The sequence below is a fragment of the Sciurus vulgaris genome (assembly GCF_902686455.1).
Source record: "Sciurus vulgaris genome assembly, chromosome: 2".
Lineage (NCBI taxonomy): Eukaryota > Metazoa > Chordata > Mammalia > Rodentia > Sciuridae > Sciurus > Sciurus vulgaris.
The window spans coordinates 79,276,662-79,298,861 of NC_136462.1; the positions used below are offsets into that span (position 1 = coordinate 79,276,662).

General features: G+C 39.6%; 1 long non-coding RNA gene across 1 annotated transcript; it reads left to right on the plus strand.

Moving 5' to 3' along the window:
• Positions 1-3,826: 3,826 nt before the first annotated feature.
• On the plus strand, positions 3,827-7,663 carry LOC306654828. The gene is made up of 3 exons (XR_013762068.1): positions 3,827-4,187; positions 4,912-4,982; positions 6,948-7,663. It is a non-coding gene; the product is annotated as an uncharacterized lncRNA (long non-coding RNA).
• The last annotated feature ends 14,537 nt before the right edge of the window (positions 7,664-22,200 follow it).

Consider the following 22,200-nt stretch of genomic DNA (forward strand, 5'->3'; position numbering starts at 1 on the left):
TTGAACCTGAGCTTGCATGTGCTCCTGTCCCAAGCCTTTGATTCTCTCCTCTGCTTATGCACATGCTCCAGCCAGCCTCTTATCAGACTTCACTTAAAAAACACAAATTCAAAGACAAACTTATTAAGACTTTCAAGACAAGGGTAGCACAATGTTAAATCAGTAGCCAACCTTTTCTGAGTCCCAAGTCCAATGAAACTGCACAGGTCACTCCCAGGAAGCTGGTCTTGCTCCCAGCTTCACTGAAATGTCCATGTGTCCTCACTTTAACCTCAGGGCTTTCACTGCTTCCTGGGTTATTCCTTACATTAACATAAAAGACCTTGACAAGGTTAAAATTCCATTTACACTGCAACTGATCCACAAGCAGGTTAAACTTTTGATTTGGTTGTGAGAAGTTTTAGTACGCCGCTACTGCAAATAAAGGCTTTTGGGGGTATACTGGAAGATTTCTGCTTCCTTTCCCAAGTTTGAAATAATGTAATCACGAGTAATAGATTCCATCAAAGGAAGACCAATGGCTTTAATGTAACAAAAGGAAAAGTTTCATGATCTCTTCCTTAAAAAGTTCCTTTTAGAAAAGAATAAGATGTATATGTTTGTCATCTAAATTGTACAGTATTAATTGTAGACGTATATCAAAATATATCATTTGCACTTGGGAGTCCTCTATCCTGAGTGACTCAGACTACAAGATTTGTAGTCAGACTTGCTGAGTGAATCCCATCCCAGCTGCACTGGACAGTGACCATATGAGTGCAGGCAATCCCTCACTCTGTAATCCTCAGTTTATTTGTGTGCAAAGTGAAGAAGTATTGTCAGTATTTACCTAGAGAGAGTACATGTCACATCTTTTCATTTTCTTGGAAAACTGAATAATTTGCAACTATCTGGAATACTAGGTCATCCCTTTTCTATTTGTTGACAATCATAGTTTTTCAAGTTATTTTTGTTGGGGGCTGTGCTATGTTGGCGGTGCCGGGATGGCGCCTGATCACATCGGCAGCGAGGAGGTTGATTGACATAAGCACACTCAGGTGATTTTCTCGTCCATGCACACAATGTATGCGCATGTGTTCTCGAGCACTAATTGCCTGCTCGGCTGCTCAGAGCGTCTAGCCTAATCTTTGTATAAGAGGCGTGGCCCTGCTCTCCACCTCCTGGAGGTGATATAAGCGAAGGCAGAGACACAGCAGCCATTAGCAGAAAAGCAGGAGAAGAAGGACACACGCACAGCAGTAGCGAGTAGGGGCAGCGGCGGAAGGCAGATCGCAGAATAGAGAACTGAGAAGCATCACTAGGGCACCTTAGGTAGACGTACCCTTAGTTCACAGGATGCAGGACTTTAAGGCGTAGCAAGTCTCTTCCTCTAAGCTCTAAGCAAAGCCTGTCTTTCTCTCAAAGTTTCTCTCTTAAGCAAAGTCTCTTTCTCTCTGATGAGCGGGGTCTCTCTCTCTCTCCTCTCAAAGCAAGTAAACCTCATTTCCTCTATCCTCTATGAACAAGTAGAAAGCAGTGCACTAAAGAGAAAGATAGAAGTGCCTCAGTTTCCACTCCACCACCCATAAGACCCATGCAAGTTGTTGCTGCAGGCGGTGACAAATATCCATGGATTTTGGAACCACAAAGAGCCAGTGACAATTTTTGTCACAGCAATTTAGATGTTAGTTATAAGCTCAGCATGGGGATCTGTTCTCACAGTATTTGGGGCTCTGACAAACTCATCAGATGCTGCATGCTTCCTTACTAGAAACTTTTCCTGAAAGGGTTTCTGGGAGGAAAAGTGTCCAACCCAAGTGGGATGAAGTCTCTTGTTAGCAGAGTTGACAGTGCTATGGCAAGTTCTCTCTGAGGCAGAGGCTGTGGCTGCAGGTGCAGCTGCAGTTTGGGGACAGGCTGCAGGTCCCCTGGGAGCACTGTGCCTCTGCTGCACAGAGGTAGGTGCCTGAGTCTTCCAGCTGGGATGTGGAGATGTGCAGGGTGCTGTAGCGCTCCTGAAAATTCACCTTTGCTGTTAACCTTCCCTCCTGCTTTGTCCCTGAAGCCACGTAAAACAGACGGATGAGGCCACTCCCAGGATTCTGTCGGAACCACTGCACTCTGTTCATGGTGGTGGAAAAATTGCAGGTCAGAGTATGACTGGTTCCCTCCTGGAGACTCAGGATTGAAGGACTCTGCTCCACCTGCTGCCCGCTCACGTCTGCTTGGAAAGAGAAAAGCAGACACAGATGATGTCACTGGGGAATCAATGACCAGTTTTCAGACCTGTAGAATATCCCAGGATACACCCCTGATGATGAAGGACAGAGAGGGGTCTTTGTGCCAGCTCCCCCTGCCCTCCCTCACACTCTCAGCCCTAGAATACCCTCAGCCCCATCCAGGACACAACTCACAGCAAACCTGCACCCACAGAAGCCCCAGCAGAGCCCCCAGTCTCCTCTGCATGGCTGCTGGCTTGGGTGCTGGGGGCCTTCTCCCTGCTCTGCAGGTGTCAGGTCTGGGGCCAGACAAGCTCGTTCTTCCAGGCAGCAGGTCCCACTGACTCACTGAGCCCCAGTCACATCTGAGATCTGTCCTTCCCCTAACAGGGAGCTCCACCCACAGTGGCCCAGGAGACTGTGGTGGTGGCTCCAGAATTGTGTGAGGACAGTGCAGGGGGCAGGGGGCCTTGTTTCAGATGGATGAAAACAAAGGTAGTGTTTTTTCTTTAACAGCTGATATAAGAGAAGTGTGTTTGAGGAAACTGTGAGAAAGGTAGATGAAACTTCAAGGAAGGAACACTGTCTCACCTGGGTGAATTAGAGCCTTGAACAATCACAGGAATGTAAGCTCATTTCCCAGGTTAAATAGTTTGACAGAGCATTTGAGGCATCATTCATGTGAACATTCTGGTAAAAGTAAACCATTTAATAGCATGCAATGTGGATTAAGAAGTAAAAGCAATTTATTAAAATCAGCTGCATTAAAAATGTTTCTAACAAAATGTCATTGGCTTGAAGGAAAATATGACATACATATAATATTCACCCAGATTTATGTTCTATGTCTCCCCTTGCTCTGTCCACCCCTTTCCCCATAAGTCCTGCAGGCTCATTACATATCTGTAATGAAATCAAGGATCGGACCCTGAAATGGGCATAAAGCAAAGTTGTATGACCTCAGAAGCAGGAGAGCATTTATATGGGATCAGGACACACACTGCTGGTCAAGCTAAACAATGTTGTTTTCCCTTTTCTTCTAATTTTGTTCTTTATTTTTCATCTTTTCTTCTCATCCATTTATTCTTGTTCCTTCCATTTTCAGGGAAGATATATAAAAATATTGGCAATCAAAAGTCCTGCAATGCTTTCTATGTCAGTGTATTTGGAGAATTTTTGTAATAAAATGAAAAATTGAAAAAGGTAATGGAGATGTTTTCTATAGAACATATTCCCAGTTAAAATTCCAAGAGTGCTTGCCTCACAAGCACAAGGCCCTGGGTTCAATCCACAGCACCGCAAAAAAAAAAAAAAAAAAAAAAAAAAAAAAGCCAATTCCCAGACTTCTCTCGGAGTATCATCCTCCTAATAGATTTACAAACATAAGGGCTCCAGTGAATACAGATTCACGCTCCAGCCTTCTGAGGTTTTATGTTCAATGGCCCTCCTCTGACTGGTTCACATGCTCTCTGATCTCCTCTTCAACAGTTCAACCCTCCTGGATCTCAGGAATTAAGTCATTCGTGGTGTAGCCTGGGGTGCCCCCTAGTGGACTGAAAGTTATCTACAAAAGTCACTAAAGACCAACCAAGTCCTCAGCAGTCACTCAACCTAGCTCCACTCACCTTATCGCATGCTTTCTGCTGCAGGAAAAGAAAATGATCTGAGAGAATGAGAAGAAACAAAAAGACTGCCTTGATTCAAGGGGTTAGGGTTAGAAATGAATCACATTTAGGGTGTTGGGTGTAGTTCAGAGGCAAAAGATTCGTAAGAGGGGAGGAAACATTAGTTTATAGTCTACTGGGGAAGACAAAAATACACATATCTGTAATGAAATCAAGGATCGGACCCTGAAATGAGCATAAAGCAAAGTTGTATGACCTCAGAAGCAGGAGAGCATTTATATGGGATCTGCTGACAAAAACCTGAAGACGGTGAACATTTTCCAGCTCCCCTTCCTTTCTGTGAGAAGAACAAACAAGAACATGGGTAAGTCTTTATGATGGATTTTATGACTTTTTATTAATTTTAATATTATGAAAATTTCACAAATATATGAATTATTGACCAAAATAAAATGACATAAAATGACATTTGGCTTTCCCTTCCAATTCTGGCCCTTTCATTGCTCCTTACTGGCTTTCTTCACTTTTCAATTTGAATGGGAAGTTCTCGGGTTTTACTATAAATTTACAAGCATAGTCCAAACATGTGAAACAACAGAAACTATGTAGTATTTCATGTATGGTTTTTTATTTGATACAAAGTGATAGGTCTTGTGCATACTTTTCTGTACCTTGCTTTATGAGCTCAATAATAAACCCTGCAGTTCTTATTACATTAGCACAGATAGAGTCTGCTGCTGGTTTGCGCCCACATCATGGCATGTTTAGTTTGTTCAGCCCTTTCTCCATTGATGAACACTCAAGGTGTTGTTAAGTATTTACTAAGTACTTTAATAGATGATTACATATGTATATTTGTATATAACCAGTAAATAGGTCAATTAATAAATTTTTTGAACTTTTACTAACAGTAATGAAGCAGGTAATCAAGTTTATTGGTATATAAGATTTGTGGGAGCAGGCACTATCATTCATTCACTGTTTGGGGTAGTTGAATCCTGTATTTTAAGTTTACCTAGCCTAAATACTACTTCATATATGTTTCAGTACATTTTGTTTTACTTTTGTGTTTTTTCATTTCATTGGAGGGTCTCTTTAATCTACCTTCAAACCTTGTGACTAATCCAAAGGCTTGTCAGAATATGGTCAAATACATAAGGTAATCCATCAATACTTTTATTACCTTTTGTTGTTTGGAAATATTGTTCCACTGTAGCTTTCTGCTCTTCTGCTGAGAAAACCATTGATGCTAGGATTTATGCTCACTAGAAGTTTAGGGGCTTTTCTTCCTTTTGCAGGTAATTAAATGTTACGTAGTCCTGAGCACTTGGATTCCCTTTCAGTCTGGAAACAGATCATACATTGATGAGATTGATGAGTAAACACCATCTTCATTCATCCAGAATTCACAGTTAAAGTTGTTATGTCCAGTTTCTGGGCCTGACAGGATGGTCCACACTAATTGGGAGGCATCTTCCTGGATTCCCCTTCTGCAAACTTTGGTTTCACATTTCTCAAGTCTTTGTAGTCTGTTATATTTTGACATCTCTCTTCCACCTTTTCATATGTTATTGGTATATCATCTTCTATATCCTCCTTTTCCTTTGTCTTTCTGCACATGGAGTTTTGCCTTTCTGAATGCCCACTTTCTGAGGTTACAGAGGGAACAGAAGTAAATGTACAAGTTTAATCTGCCAGTCAGAAACTGGGTTATATACCCATTTGAACTATTTATGTTCTTATGAACATAAATTATTTGGGTTATATTAGTAGTTACTAACTCAACTAATTAATATGACATGAACATTGTTTTCTGGACAAAATATAATGATAACAGAGAGGACTAAGAAATGACAACCATGGCAAATGAAAGATTTATGGGCAAGGTCTCTTCAGTGACAAGGACAGCATCAGTAATTGCATGGCAGCATTCCTCTGCAGGCTCTGAGACAGAGAATCATGAACACCATCTACTCACTCTCATTTTTTGTACTCAAAGAGCCTTCTTACAAACAAATATGTACTCTTCATGGGCCAATAAAGCGACATACATTAGGTGACTACTGTAGGCAAGACAAAAGAAAATCTCAATACTTACAAATAAAACAAGGTACCTATACTTGAACCTGTTCACATGAAAAGCAACTTATCATAGCAACCGCCCTCCACACTACATCTGGAAACTCTAAGACAAGACCCTGGAAGCTCTAGTTATGGAGATTGACAATTGCAGGGTTCTCAGTTCTACACAAACATTATGCACACCTCTGAGGTGTACACCGTGCCAGAACCTGAACACCAGGGATGCTGGTGTAATTGATCTGGGGTGAGTGCCAGTCACATCTGGCTGATTCTAACCTGCAGCCAGGGTTGAGAACCACTTGAGACGCACAGGCCATAGGCACCTGAAGAATGCTGTTTGACCTCTCTCTGCTCAGAAGTGATGCCTGAGTCTCTGATCTGAAAAAACAACAAACAGGGAGCCAAGTTTCTATTTCTTTTAAACCACAGCGATCTTTTCTCTCCATCCCTCAAAGTTAGGAGAATATCAGTTAGGAGTCTGCTTTAATATAGGAGATTGGGAAAAGCCTTTGCAGTAGGTTGTCAGGAGTGGCAAATAAATTATTGCTCTGAACTCCACCTTGGACAGCTTGACTGCTGCATCTGGGAATCTTTCCATGAAATATGTAGAAAGACACGACTATTTGCAGGAGGCCACTTTAATGGGGCTGGTTCCATGTCTGGTGTGGAATTTATGGGTGTGATAGCTTTGAATTCAGATGCCTATTACCCCGGGGGTGAATGACATACCAGGACACCTATCTAGCCTTGTGGTACCAGCTGCCTGGAGGAGCAAGTATTATTGAGCAAAGGATAAATCTCCAACCAGGCCAACATCCCCAGAGCTTCTTGGCTTCTCGTTTACCTTGAAGAACCCCTCCTCACCATAAATTCCTTTGGTGTGTTCCACTATAAATAAAGCATTTGTGGCTTTTCCCTTTGTTAGGATCAGACCCATCAGGTCTCTTCTACCTGTCAAGCCCCTGCTTCAAAAAATGGGTTTTTTTGTGTGTATGTCTTTTGCTTTATTTCTTAATACTGCTTTTCTACATTTTATTTCCAGCCAGCCCACACCTCTGATGGTTACCTACTCCCTCCCCATGCAGGCCATGGCGATTCCTCCTGGATGTTCAGGGCCACAGCTGCAGCTGTTCACCTGCTCAGACAAGGAAGACCTCTGGAAGTACAGGGCACTCTGACGTGAGCAGGAGTTCCCATCGACATCATCAAAGTGTGCTGAGCCCCTCCACTGACGGTTTCACAAAACTTATCTAGACCATGTTGAGCTGGGTCCCACAAGCTTCAATCTGTAGTCATTGCTCTGAAAAAGCTCTTCTTAGACTAATTTAAAATAATGTCCAATAACTTTAAATATTTTTTGTCAATATCATCATGTATAGTATGCTGTTTTATCCTGAACAATTTCACTGTTAAATAAAGGACCAAGTTTTACTACATTTGTTTTCCCTAAGTCAGCCTGTAGCTCTTCACTCATCTGGTTGTTCTGAGAACAACATGGGTCGTTGTTACCGAAAACCATCTAGCAGGCCCTCTCAACTCTGCCAGCAATGGCTTTAGTGTGGGAGCCAGTTCCGCCACTGCAGCTCAGGAAAAAGAGTCTTCGAGAATACTTGCTTCCAGTATTGAGAACCGTTCAGCAATCTCTGAGCTTTAACCATGCGTCCACTGGAAGAATGAGTAAGGAAGACGAAATTAAACTTCTACTGCAGCTTCTCAAACACCTCTATCAGACAGGCTCAGCTTCCATTCTGTGAAGCACAGAAACATCAATAAATGTGACTGTACAAAGTCTTCTCAAAACCTTAGATTAAGCCTTTCACCAGGTTTCCTGTTCACTACTGGCAAAGGGGAAAAGAATATTAGCTCCTATATATCTGCACAAATATAGTAGATTAGTAATGAAGACATGTATTTGGAGTCCTCAGTTTGAATTCTGTCTCCATATTGGATAAGAGAATTAAGCTTTAGCTTTCTCATCTGCAGATAGGTATGGTGACACAGTGCAAAGGGGCAATGGTAGTGACTAGCATGAACCAAGCATTTAACTGAAATATAAACTCCCCTAGGACGGAGATTTTTCTCAACTCTACTCTCCACTACCTCTTCAGTTTCTAGAATAGAGTATCTCAAGAAATGGATACATAATAAAATTTTACTGAATGAATGGATGGTAATTTTTGCTCTGGTACTAATAGTAGTATATTAATCATTCACTATTAATTCAGCAATTATTTTTAAAAGCATACTGTTTTTTCAGGTATAGTGATATGTGCTAAGGGCCAACAGAGCCCTAATCTCATGCAATGCCATGGTAACGAGAGGAAAGGTGGGGTATGTGAGCACCCCTGCTAGTAAGTGGTAAGTGTTGAAGCTTTGAAAAATCCTGCTTTTGCTTCTATTTCCTCAATAAACAGGAAGCCAATGAACAAATGAAAGTCTGAAGTAGAGATATTTATTGTACATTTGAGATTTAATACACAGAGAGGTTAAAAGCAAAATAATGAAAAAAATGTACCATACAAAATAAAAAGAAAGCTGCTATATTATCTTGATGTAAGGCAAAGTAGGGTAGTAGAAGAGAATAATTGGAGGCAAAGAGGGTATGATGGTTAATTTTATGGGTTCACTTGACTGGACCACAGTGCCCAAATATATTTAGTGACACTAGTCTAATTTTAGATAAGATTAACATTTACTTTGAGTAAAGCAAATCACTCTTTATTCCTAATTGCCCAGATTGGGAGCTACCTATATGCCTCTCTGGTGATAAATGGATACAAAAAGTAAGATATATTTAGAAAATTGAATATTATTCAACACTAAAAAGAAATGAGCTATCAAGTCATGAAAGGCATGGAGAAAACTTAAATGCATGTTACGAAATGAAAGAAGACAAGTGAAAAAAAGCAACATAATTTGTGACTTTAATTAAATGACAGTTAAGAAAAGGCAAACCCCAGTGACAGTCAAAAGTTCCCAAAGGTTTGGGCTTGGAATTAAATGAACAGGTAAAGCACAGAGGAACTCTACATGAATGAGAATATTCTACGTGACTCTATAATGATAGATGTCATTATGCATTTATCCACACCCAGATGATGTAAGAACACAAAGTTGATTCCTAATGAAATCCATGGACTTTGGGTAACAATGATGTGGGAGTGGTTCAAGTGAGCCACTCTGCAGGGGATGTTGATCATGGAGAAGGCTGGGATGAGCAGCCAGAGGGGCCCAGGGTCATGTAAGAAATCTCTGTAACCTCCTCTCAGTTTTGTGACCTAAAACTACTCAAAAAAATAAGGCTTTAAAAAAAGGGTGTTTGTAAATATGTGATAGGTGGAACAATGGTGGATATGAAGATCAGAAACAATAATATTAAAACATGGGCATCTCTAAGTGGACAATATAGGGAACTGTAAATGACTTAATATGTTAAATGAAACTCCATCTGATGTGTAATTGAATAAGTCATATATACAAAAAAAGAAACTCATAAGCAAAGGTTAAAAAGTTTGGGAATGCACAGGTTTGGGGAAAAAGATATTCTGCCTAGTCACCACTACTGATGGTATAGGAGAGTGAAACTAATCTAAGCAGCAATTTTGTGAACAACTAATAGTAATCTGAGTATGTCCTTTTTCTTGAACACTGTGTTATTTCCCTATATTGAGAATTGACCAGCATGTTCTTCATTTTAATGTTTTTTAATTTTTTACTTTTATGTTTCCCAATTCATGAAAGTCATTTCCAATTTTCTGCTGGGTTTGGGAAGTGAGCATGCCTTGCTCTGCAAGCTGTGGTGGACAGCATGGGGGATGGGCACTAGAACACTTTCTTACTATGTCCTTTCTTACTATCCTCTCCCTTTCAAGTACCTCCAAATACACACACACACACACACACACACACACACACACACACACACACAGCACTACCACCACTACCACCTATACCCCCACTACCTTCTCCAAAGGTTTAGGGTAACTAGTGTTTCTGACTCTTTCACAAGGGCACAGCACACAAGCAATGCTCTTTGGTGGCTTCTCTCATGAGGCATATATTCCATCTGCATTTGCCCATGATGCAAGTTTCTCCATATATTTCTCACTCCTTAAAATTCTGTCAACATCACTGTCACCATCTCCTACACTCTGAAGATTTATCCTTTTCTACACTCTGAAGATTTATGCCTTTGGGAGATTCTTCACTTCCTTTCTAATGGGTTTTTATGGAGTTACAAAATAAAAAATATTTATATTTAACCTTCCAGAGGCACTGGAAACTGACTCACATGAGCCTTCTTGAAAAGCAAGCTGAACTATGTAACTGGCCAGTTCACTCATCATTTAACCATGGGTCATTTTTTAATTATTAATTTGCTCTCTACCCTTTTTTTGAACATCAGCCTGAGTCCACCATCTGATTAACCAAAAAAGAGATGCCCTTCCTCATTGCACTATTGCTACTGTGAGGTCTGTTCTTCCTCCTTTCTTCCTTTCCATTTTTACTCTATTAGCACTTGTGGATTTCAGAGATAGGGGCTCTAACTCTCTTCTCACCTCTCCTTCTACACTCTGTTCAGGATACTTTATGCAGATGCCACCTCCTCTGGCACATTTTCTCTCTAAAAATATAATGAGCCACAGCAATGTCTACCAGGGTGACCTGGAACAACATGTGGAGTCTGGCTTTGTCTGCAAGGATGAGCAAAGAGACGACTTCATTGTTTGAATGGTTTTATCTTGAAATTACTTTGGCTATGCATGAGGAACTAATGCTGTCAGCCTCTGCTTTCACTTTGACTGATGAAGAGCTGAGTTGGGGTGTGTCCACTTCTTGTTCTTCTGCTCTGGACATTTGTATGATTTTGCATCAACCAGAGAAGCAACATGGCACACACGACAGACTGTGCTGAAACCAGAGTGGATCCCAGAGGCAGACGCTCAGCAGCCAGGCCCCTGGTTGCTGCTCAGAGTTTCCGCTCAGCTCCCTCTGCAGTTTCTGCCACTGTGTCACCCAAAGCACAGTAGTACACAGCCGAGTCTGACTCTTGGACAGAGGCTTTCTCCAAGTGGAAGGAGGTGGCTTCTTTATTGTATGTGGCTTCAAAACCTTTGTTGCTGACCTTATCATTGGCTGTCACAGCTTTCAGGAGGAGCTTTAGACCTTCTCCAGGGTATTGAACATACCAGAAAAGAGCAGGGTATGCTATGGTTGTTGCTGAGTAAGTGCAGTTTATAGTCAGCAAAGTCCCTTCTGATATGGTAACCTGGCCTTCTGTCTGGGTCACTGAGTTTCCATGAGTCCTTCCTTGAGGGGAAAAGAGAACTGTATCACCTTGATGATAAAACTCTCAGATATATTTTTGGCTAGAAAGTTTTCTGGCATTACAGAAGAAAGAGTTCAAATTTTAAAAGGCATTTCACTTACCAAGTATCAGGAGCATTACAACCACTAAGCCCAGAGAAGCGTTCATCTTTAGAGTGTCGACTAAATAATGTTCTTGATTCTTAACATGAAGAATGTTGAATTCATAGTGAAATGATGAGCCTAAAGTTGCAGTTCACACAGGAAGTGAGCTAGTGTTAGGGAGCTACACCCCCTAGTGGGCAGGGACTGATCTGGGGTGAATGATTTCCTGGACTCCTTCCAGAAGGCAGAACCTTGTCCTCATCCCTGACCTCATTTATAAGCACATATCAGTCCTCAGGTGGCCCTTGTAAATCTAAGGGATAGCTATCATAACCTATAAGATCTTCTTTTTCTTGGGACTCTACCTGGCACTGAAACGCTTTAGTAGAGCATCCCAGGGTGTCTCTGTAGCACAGAAGATATCAATATGAGTATTTTAATACAGGCCATTTTATGCACAGGCATCAATTGTGGGCCAACCTATAATCCACAGAAAAGTGATGAAAGCATTATATGAAGTAATAAGAAGTCAAGTCATTGTTGAGTGATTCTGTGTTTCTTTCAGCACTGTACCCCACATGTAGAGCAGTAACTGATATTAGGTGCACGATTCAAATTTGAATTGTGCCAAAATGAAGCCAAAAATATGAATAGGTAGCCTTGGTGAGAAATCAAGTAGTGAGAAATCACTACTACGGGGAAGATCATGTTCCCTGGAATTTTCTTTCCCCAGATTCTGATAAAGGAGCTCCTGAGACTAGAGTCAACCTGTGAATAGCTTCTCCGATACAGACTTAAGTAAGACTTTCAGGCCCAGATATCATTTGGAAACCTGCTACAGAAAGACAAGAATCATGTTTTCTCTCTTATGAAGTAACTTAAAGAAATAAAAATAAAAAAGATGATCTGAAAGAGAAGAATGACTATCAGAAAAGGTGAAGGGAACTTTTGAAGGGGTAATGGCACAGTGTACAGGAGAGTAAAACAAGGAGAGTGGACGGGATCAAAGTACAGTATATTCAGGTATGGAGATGTCACAGTGAAACGCCTTAAAATTTGTATAATTAATATGTATTAATCATTATAATTTTTAAAAAAGATATCCAGGCCAAAGTATTGTTGAGTTCACATACCCCTTTCTCTCCACCACATTACAGCATGCCAGGTCACATTGCTAGAAACTGACACAGAACTATTCTAGACATTCTGAAAAAATAGTTATAAATTCTGTCCTGATATATGACAAGAATGCAAAAGAGGTTAGGATGATGCTAGGTTGGAAAAAAAAAAAAAAAAAAAAACAGGAAACACAGAGTTTCAGTTTTCCAAAGTAAAAAGCTTTGCATAGATGGGTGGTTGCACAACAGTGTGACTGTACTTAATACCTCTACTGGACTGTGCAAGTGAAGATGGTGGGGTGGTAAACCTCATGTTATGTATATTTTACCACAATTTAAAATGCTTTTTAAAAAATGGTAAAGATTCTTCCCTTTAAGACTTCTACCCACACCTCTGCTTTCCAAATGCAAAAATAATAGGAAGTTACATTACAGGATGGCTCATCAACCAACCACTAAACCACCACCAATCCAAATTTAGGCCATGGGAAAGTGGGGTTAGAGGTGGAAGGAGGAAATCAGAGAGAATGAAGAGTTGGTATTGTGGGATACTGATGGAGCACAGAAGGGCTGGGGTGTGCAAAATTTGATGCCACCTGATAGCACCAAATGCTTTTGGAGGAGAGATGAAGAAAAAGACAAGAGCAGAGAAAAGAGATTTTACACTCTGGCTTGCACAATGCCCCTCTAAGAGCCAGTAGTTATTGATCATTTTATAGATAAATTCAGGCAGGTCAACTTATTATATGGAAACTGACCTCCTTCATGATAAAGGCTATAAAAAGGCCATTCCAAGTTTTCAGGACAAAGTTTGTCACACAGAAGGTACTCATTGACCATTTTGAATAAATGGATATTTAAGTGAATACAGTTTTTAAATATCAAATTGTATTATTCTATCAAAATACTGTCTTTTGTTTTAAAAGTTCTTAATTTAAGTATTTGCGTCTTTGTTCAAGAATCAGTACTTTTCATTATGCCATCATTTTAAGTGTTGGATTAAGGTTTGGCTAGTGCCATAAAATAAAACCTCATTGTCTACATAGTTTATATAGACTGAAAATTAACCAGACCTTGAGAGGGAGAAAATATTAACTATATGATCAATGATTTCTTTGTAATTGGAAAACTGGTAAAAATGAACACAAAAGAAAATGAATATGTAACAACAAAGAGAAATTCAATCGAAAATAAATATAAGAAACTTCAAAATATAATTGAAGACCATAAGAGGCCTTTTATAAATTGAGGAAGTTAGGAAAGAAGATGACAGATTAGAGGAACGGTGCACCTCCCAGCATCAGACTTACGAGGTGGGAAAACTGCTCCCCAGTGAGGTGGGTAGCAAAGGGAACTCACTGCAACTCAGTACTGGACTGTAAACGATATTACAAACACACAGCATGCCAGAAACTTTGAGCAGAATGTAAAAAATAATGCATTAGAGATGCACTAGCTTGACTGAGGGTGGCCACAGAGAAGAGGGGTAAGCAGTGGCATTGAGAGACGATGTGTAGTAAATAACAACAAAACTCAATAAACTAATTTTTTTTAATTTTTTTTTTTTACTTTGGGGAACCTGTGTTTTAGAGAAAGAGGCTAAACTTAGTGTACACAGAGTCAGTGGGGAAAGTGGTTCATTGAAACCAAACAAAAATTGCTCAGGACCCCAGAGCAGATATTTTAGCAGGAACTGAGGTTTCTAGTCCAGAAGTGACCACAAGCCCAGCCTGGAAACTATCTATAAATACTGCACAGCAGTGAGCAGAGACAAATCAGGGACCCATAAAGGAAGTAGCCAGCAGTTGCATATTTTGACCAGCAGTGTATGCCTGAACTAGGGTGGCTAAAAGAGGCACAAAGAAAATCTTTGTTGTTGGCACACTGTAAGAATTATTGGAAATACAACTATAGTGGCCACACAGAAGTGTCTACATTCCAGAGCTGCTACCTGGTAACTCACATTCATAGCATTGAAAGTGCAGCCTGTGGAGGGTTAGTCCCTATGTCCTAAAAGCAGATTTTACTGGAGGGCCCCAGACATCCAGTAGCACCCCAGCAATATGACATGTGGATCAAATTTCAAATACCCACCAACAGAGTTCCAAACTTCAACCAAGACTAAACCCCAACTACTAGTCTTTCAACTACTAATTCGAATTCTGCATCACATCCCACTACAGAATTACCCAGTTCATCAGCATTGCCCAGTCTATCCCAACCTGAACTGGGAGAACAGAAGCTAAGAGCTACTACACCCAGCTGGCAGGTAGATGATGAACACACAGACATTAATAACAGAAGCTCTTGACCCAAGGGTTACAGAGCCTAAACAAACATAAAGAATGAAATCCATTCCAGCCAGCAGTTTTGACCACTACAGTGGAAACAAGCCCTCCATTTCTCATTAAAATGGTTTCTTCTTTTTTTATTTTCCCTATCTCTTTTTTCTCCACATGCACATTTTTTATTTTTTTAAGTTTAACTCCTTAAAATTTTCCAAACATCATTTTATCCTATTATATTTTTTTACTTTTTTCCATTATGCATGATTGTGTGTGTGTGTGTGTGTGTGTGTGTGTGTGTGTGGTGTGTGGTTGTGTGCTCTGGCTGCATGAATATTCATGTACTTTCACATTAATAGGTTTCTTCTGCATATTTATTACTTAGCCTTGATTTGACTTACGTGCAGTACAATTATACAAGGGTTTGAGTTATTTTGATCTCACATTTGCTGGTTTGTTCATACCTTGATTATTTTCCCTCTTATCTCCCCTTCACCACTCTTACCCCCATGATAATTGAATTTTCCTGTTCCCTCTTCCTCTCTTTTTAAAATTACTTTCTGTTAATTTGTAATTTCTTCTTCTTTCCAGCCAAATCTCCTACCTCTCCTCTGATCACTTTTTAAAATATTTCAAACTTTCTCTCACCTTCTTACTCTATTTTCTCTTACTTATAAAACTGTAATCCCACTAAATAATATAACCATATAATTTAAGTAATTCCTACCCCATTATGTTGTTGTGATTATTAATACAGTGCACAACATATTAGACACATGCTGTCAGATGCCTGATCTTTCTGAGTTTTTCTATTGTTGGTGCTGATGTTAAATGCTGATGCCACCATTCCTATAGAAGAGGCAATTACTCTTATAGATACCAAAGTAAACAACAGACACTCATCTTAAGACTGTACGTCCTTTGACGCATTAGTGCTAACACTGGCTCCCCACTTCCTCTAAGAGGAGTTGGAAAATGATTAGTACACTTCAAAATCACAGAACAGAGATCCTGCTGCAGAGAAATCTCACATCTCAGCCAAGCAACAGTGGCTCTCACCTCACATATGACCTAACACCACCAGAGCCTTAACATTACTTTAACTCACAGAATTTGGGAGACAAAAATCCCAAACTAACAACCAGACCCAAGGAGGAACAACCAGAGGGGGACATTAGGTCCCATCCCTTGACATCTACTCATATATTAAAAAAAAAAAAAAAAGTTGCCCCCAAAAAATAGCTATACACAAAAGCACAAGTATATAAAATAGGAAGGAAAATCTATCTCAATTGATGTGCAAACCCAAGACCTCTGAAAACATAAGTAAACAGGCAAACAAAACTATCCCCAAAATTCACATCCCCCAACAAAGGATCCTGCAGATATGTAAATGGATAAAATTCCAGAGAAAGATTATAAAAAACTGATTAGTAAAATGTTCAGAGAACCAAATGAAAATCTAAGGAATGAATTAAGAGAGAAAATACAGGAGACAAAAGACCATTTCAATAAAGAAATAGAAACATTGAAAAGAAACCAATCAGAACTCCTGGAACTGAAAGACAAAATAAATCAAATTAAAAATGTACTTGAGGCAGACTAGAGGGAGGCTGCGTTCCTTGCCGCTCCATAACTCTGGTTTCAAGTACAGGATATCTGTTTCTTGGTGAGGCAGTTTTTGCTGCTTATCAATTCCCTGGTGTTTACCCCATTTGTCTGCTGTGATGACCTGCCGTCTGCCAGCATATCGACACCTTTTTTGAGTGCAGATTGCTCACTGTCAGGTGCCTATCATCCACCATTTGCCTGCCTCTGGCAGGTCCATCGCCTGCCTTACACCTATCCATCACCCAACCCACAAGGTTCACCTCCTGATCGTCTGACAATAGTCAGGAAACTGATCGCCGACTGCCAGTGGAGCACCAGCTGCCTGCTGTTGCCTGGAAGTTCCTGTCACAGTATCTGTAGGTTTGATTATACGTGGCTGTCGCCATTTTGAGACAACAGTCAGGCCCCGTAGGACCCCTGGCCAGACTGACTGAGCCCTGTCTCCAGGATCCCTCAGCCCAACCAATCACTCCCTGCCTCTGGGGCCCTCACATCGACTGACTGCTCCCTGCTGCCGGGACCCCCAGAACAACTGACTGTGCCCTATCACTGGGACCCCAGACCAATTGATGGCACCCGGCCTCCAGGATCCCACAACCACACCAAACACACTCGATCTCCAGGACCCCTGCCTGACCAACCGCATCCCGTCTCCAGGACCTCCAGCTGACCACATCCACACCCTGAGCTGCAGCTCCCCATTTACCAACACATTTTGAAGCCAGAGCGGCCATCTTGGATGATCCTGGAAGTCATAGCTCCAATCTTTACATGGGGCAAATCCCATCCTGAGGACGCCTGCTGGAGACTTGAAGCTCATTGTCAGGTGCCTCTCATGCATCAGGCTACTGAACTCAGGGAGGTTTCATTACTATATGACTGATATACTGTAGATTTTCTTTTTTCTCCTTATAGAAAAAATTTAAGTTTTTATTTCTTTACTTTGCATGCTCTCCTTTCCTTTTGTTTACCTGTTCCCTCAGAGTCTCTTTCTCCCTTTTTTCCATGCTAACATCTGATTTCTTTTGATTACACTATCACACTTTCTATTTTCTAGAACTTCTGTATATTCTTTTCTTATCCCATTAACAGCCACATTCTACATCCTCTGCATCTTCTTTGTCCTCCATTAGAAACTGCAGACCTTATTGCAAATCTGTTAGTTTTACCGAAGAAAATATTTGAACTCATTTTTTTTACTATGACAATTTTGTTACTGTCCCCATAGGGGCTATTTGGTCTAGGATTGCATAGTGTCTGATTTGGGCACTGCTACTATTGATCTCCCCTTAAAGAAAGGGTTTTGGAAACCTATAGGGCCACTATAAGCCTATAGGGGAAAATCCGCAATACCCCAGATCTGCACTGCTACAGGGGAAGATACATGAACAACATGAAAAAAAAAAGGGAAGAAAGTGATCCAAACAAATCTAGATTCTATATTAATAGAATCCAATGACAGTATGTTAGAAGAAATGTCAGAAAAGGACTTCAGATTATACATGATTAAGATGATTCGCGAAGCAAAGGATGAGATAAGAGAGCAAATACAGGCAATGAATGATAATACCAGTAAGCTAAAAGAGCACCTGCAGGAAGCAAAAGATCAGTTCAAAAAAGAGATAGAGATACTCAAAAAAAAAAAAAAAAACAAATGGAAATCCTTGAAATGAAGGAGACAATAAACTAAATAAAAAACTCAATGGAAAGCATCACCAAAAGACTAGACCACTTGAAAGACAGAACCTCAGACAATGAAGACAAAATATTTAATCTTGAAAATAAAGTTGCCCAAACAGAGAAGATGGTAAGAAATCATGAACAGAATCTCCAAGAATTATGGGACATCATGAAAAGACCAAAGTTAAGAATTATTGGGATTGAGGAAGGCACAGAGATACAAACCAAAGGAATGAACAAACTATTCAATGAAATAATATCAGAAAATTTCCCAAACCTGAAGAATGAAATGGAAAATCAAATACAAGAGGCTTACAGAACACCAAATGCACAAAATCACAACAGATTCACAAGGCACATTATAATGAAAATGCCTAACATTCAAAATAAAGATACAATTTTGAAGGCCGCAAGACAAAAGCATCAGATTACATAGAGGGGGAGACCGATACGGATAGCAGCCGACTTCTCAACCCAGACTCTAAAAGCTAGAAGAGCCTGGAACAACATATTTCAAGCTCTGAAAGAACATGGTTGCCAACCAAGAATCCTATGCCCAGCAAAACTAACCTTCAGATTTGGAGATGAAATAAAATCCTTCCATGATAAACAAGAGTTAAAAGAATTTACAGATAGAAAGCCTGCACTGCAGAATGTTCTCAACAAAATATTCCAAAAGGAGGAAATGAAAAACAACAATGGAGGTCAGCAAAGGGAGGAACTACCTTAGAGAAAAAACACTCAAAGGAGAAACCAAGCCAACTTAAAAACCAAAAATAAGCCAAATGACTGGGAATGCAAATCATATCTCAATAATAACCCTGACCGTTAATGGCCTAAACTCAATAATCAAAAGTCATAGACTGGCAGAATGGATTAAAAAGAAAGACCCAACAATATGCTGCCTGCAAGAGACTCATCTCATAGAAAAAGACATCCACAGACTAAAGGTGAAAGGATGGGAAAAAACCTACCACACACATGGACTCAGGAAAAAAGTGGGGGTTTCCATCCTTATATCAGATAAAGTGGACTTCAAGCCAAAGTTAGTCAGAAGGGATAAAGAAGGGCATTTCATACTGCTTAAGGGAACAATAAATCAGGAAGACATAATGATAGTAAATATTTATACCCCAAACAATGGTGCATCCCTGTACATCAAACAAATCCTTCTCAATTTCAGAAATCACATAGACCACAACACAATAATTCTGGGTGACTTCAATGCACCGCTGTCACCACAAGATAGATCTTCCAAATGAAAACCAAACAAAGAAACCATAGAACTCAATAACACAATCAATAACCTAGACTTAATAGACATATAGAATATTCCATCCATCAACGAGCAGATTCACTTTCTTCTCAGCAGCACATGGAACCTTCTCGAAAATAGACCATATCTTATGCCAAAACACAGCTCTTAGGAAATGCAAAAAATAGAGATACTGCCTTGTGTTCTGTCAGATCATAATGGACTGAGAGTAGAAATCAATGACAAAATAAAAAACAGAAATACTCCAACACATGGAAACTAAATAATATGCTATTGAATGAAACATGGATAACAGTAAACATCAGGAAGGAGATAAAAAAAATTCTTAGAGGTCAATGAGAATGACGATACAACATATCAAAATCTCTGGGACACTATGAAAGCAGTACTAAGAGGAAAATTCATTGCATGGAGCACATTCCAGAAAAGAATGAAAAGTCAATAACTAAATGACCTAACATTACAGCTCAAAGCCCTAGAAAAAGAAGAACAGAATAACAGCAAAAGTAATAGAAGACAGGAAATAATTAAAATCAGAACTGAAATCAATGAAATTGAAACAAAAAAAAAATTCAAAAGTTGACAAAACAAAAAGTTGGTTCTTTGAGAAAGTAAACAAAACCCTTAGCCACACTAACAAAGAGAAAGAGAGAGAAAACTCAAATTACTAAACTTCGTGATGAAAAAGGAAATATCATGACAGACACCACTGAGATACAGAACATAATGAGAAGCTACTTTGAAAATCTGTATGCCAACAAAATATCAACTACCGAAGACATTGACAAATTTCTAGAGACATATGCTCCTCCCAAACTGAACCAGGAGGACATACACACTTTAAACAGATCAATATCAAGCAATGAAATAGAAGAAGCCATTAAAAATCTACCATCCAAGAAAAGCCCAGGACCAGACAGATTCTCGGCCGAGTCCTACAAGACCTTCAAAGAAGATCTCATTCCAATACTTCTCAAAGTATTCCAAGAAATAGAAAAAGAGGTTACTCTACCAAACTCATTCTATGAAGCTAATATCACCCTCATACCCAAACCAGGCAAAGACACATCAAGGAAAGAAAATTTTAGACCAATATCCTTGATGAATATAGATGCAAAGATCCTTAACAAAATATTGGCAAACCGTATCCAAAAGCATATTGAGAAAATTGTGCACCATGATCAAGTGTGGTTCATCCCTAGAATGCAAGGGTGGTTTAACATCCATAAATCAATAAACATAACCCATCATGTCAACAGACTTAAGGAAAAGAATCATATGGTTATTTCAATTGACACAGAAAAAGCGTTCGACAAAATACAACACCCCTTCATGCTCAAAACACTAGAAAAAATAGGGATAGTAGGAACATACCAACATACCTGAACATTGTAAAGGCTATTTATGCTAAGCCCATGGCCAACGTCATTCTTAATGGAGAAAAACTGAAACCATTTCCTTTAAAAACGGGAACAAGACAGGGATGTCCTCTTTCACCACTTCTATTCAACATTGTCCTTGAAAGACTAGCCAGAGCAATTAGGCAGACTAAAGAAATTAACGAGATATGAATAGGAAAAGAGGAACTTAAGCTGTCACTATTTGCTAATGACATGATTCTATATTTAGAGGATCGAAAAAACTCCTCCAGAAAACTTCTAGACCTCATCAATGAATTCAGCAAAATAGCAGGCTATAAAATCAACATGCATAAATCTAAAGCGTTTTTATATGCAAGCGATGAAACAGCTGAAAGGGAAATGAGGAAATCTATGCCATTTGGAATAGCCTCAAAAACAATAAAATACTTGGGCATCCATCTAACCAAAGAGGTAAAAGATCTCTACAATGAAAACTACAAAACATTGAAGAAAGAAATTGAGGAAGACCTTAGAAGATGGAAAGATCTCCCATGTTCTTGGATAGGCAGAATTAATACTGTCAAAATGGCCATACTACCAAAAGTGCTATACAGATTCAATGCAATTCCAATTAAAATCCCAATGATGTATCTTACAGAAATAGAGCAACCAATTATGAAATTCATCTGGAAGAATAAGAAACCCAGAATAGCTAAAACAATCCTTCGCAGGAAGAATGAAGCAGGGGGTATCGCAATACCAGAACTTCAACTATTCTACAAAGCAATAGTAACAAAAACGGCATGGTATTGGCACCAAAATAGACAGGTAGATCAATGGTACAGAATAGAGGACATGGACACAAACCCAAATAAATACAATTTTCTCATACTAGACAAAGGTGCCAAAAATATGCAATGGAGAAAAGATAGCCTCTTCAACAAATGGTGCTGGGAAAACTGGAAAGCCATATGCAACAGAATGAAACTAAACCCCTATCTCTAACCCTGCACAAAAATCAACTCACAATGGAACAAGGACCTCGAAATCAGACCAGAGACCTTGCATCTTATAGAAGAAAAAGTAGGTCCAAATCTTCATCTTGTTGGCTTAGGATCAGACTTCCTCAACAGGACTCCCATAGCACAAGAAACAAAAGCTAGAATCAACAACTGGGATAGATTCAAACTAATAGCTTTCTCTCAGCAAAAAACACTATCAGCAATGAGAAGAGAGAACCTACAGAGTGGGAGAATATCTTTGCCACTCATACTTCAGATAGAGCACTAATCTCCAGAATCTATAAAGAACTCAAAAAACTCTACATGAAGAATGCAAATAACCCAATCAACAAATGGGCTAAGGATATGATCAGACACTTCGCAGAAGAAGATGTACAAGCAATCAACAAACATATGAAAAAATGTTCACCATCTTTAGTAATAAGAGAAATGCAAATCAAAAGTACCCTAAGATTACATCTCACCCCAATTAGAATGATGATTATCAAGAATACAAGCAACAATAGGTGTTGGAGAGGACGTGGAGAAAA